We start from the raw sequence: 1,330 nt of genomic DNA, 5'->3' as shown, positions 1-1,330 counted from the left end.
CACAGTTGCTGGGTGTTTTTGTAATAAAATCATGGATGTTTTTGCTTTTTTTCCTTACCAACCAGTCCCTTTATTTTACTGTCTTTCAAACATTACATTTAATGTATATGACTAGTGTTCCTCCTTCAGAACCAATACAGTCTGTTCTCCAAAGAAGCAGTATAAAAACTAACATAATTGCAGTCTGTTTCCTAGTAGACATATGAAAGTATATTATAAATTGTTACCCTGAAGTGAAGAAGGAAAGTCTTTAAATACAATAAATAACACCGCGGCTTCTGTATTGTGTTCAAAAACATGATTGTTACACTCACGGCAGCCCTTGGGTGTCATTAAAATCAATCAAGAGTGTGAATATCCTGCAACAGGCTGGAAGAAAATTCTGCAGCAAAAGGAGCAAACGTGAATTCTGCTGCTTTCTCCTGCCCCAAGGTACTTCAACAGAGCAGCACTGAAACTCCTGGTGCCATTCGTGTCCCTCCTGTGCTGCGGGGTCACATAGGGCAGAGCGCTTTGCTCTCCCTCTTCCAGCATCCCTCAGTTCTGGAATATAAAATAACCTCTTGGAGAATTCTACCATCTCTGTTATTGAGATGGTGTGTGTGCTTATGCTTGTTACTAAAATATGACAGCAATCCTGCTGATAATTTCAATTGATTTTAGTTAATCCTTTTCTAGTAAAGGCTCCAGATTAGCTGCAGGAAGAGGTAAATTCTTGATGGGATGATTTGAGTCATGGGTATGCCAATGCTACCACTATCCTGCTTCAAGCATATTCGGTTGAAAGTCCTCAGAAGCGTGAGGTCAGGAGGCTGCTGCAGCGTGGCCTCAGTATTTAGCAGCCTCAGTGACTCCATCTTCACGGGTAATGCTCTGAGGCAAAGCATAGCGTAGATAGATGACATTTGCTCTCTTAACAGCCCACATACTTCTCTAGGTCAGTCCCTTCGTCTTGAAAAGTTCCTCTGTAGCAGACAAGAATTAAAAGCAACTTTGCGTCTTGTCCACTGCTGATGGGCTGAGCGTGGAGCATTTGTTTGACTTTGGGGAGAGGCAAGGCTGACAAAGGACACGGGAGGTAACGTGGAGCAGCTCTTTGGGGTTTCATCACGTTCCTTTGTGATTGGAGCTGCTCAGAGCTCGCTCCGGAGATGGTTCGATTTGTTTGCTGCTGTTTGGACTAAGCCAAGCTGTTCTGTGTGGATGCTTTAGGGAAGCTGCTGTGGAGCCTTAAGGACTTGCTGGTGTGAAAAGGTTCAGACTGCATGTGAGGGAACTGGTGGCAGTTTTGAATCTCCAGATTGAAGGGAGGAAGGAACAGGGAATCGCA

The sequence above is a fragment of the Nesoenas mayeri genome (assembly GCF_963082525.1).
Source record: "Nesoenas mayeri genome assembly, chromosome: 12".
Lineage (NCBI taxonomy): Eukaryota > Metazoa > Chordata > Aves > Columbiformes > Columbidae > Nesoenas > Nesoenas mayeri.
This window is presented reverse-complemented; position numbering follows the sequence as displayed.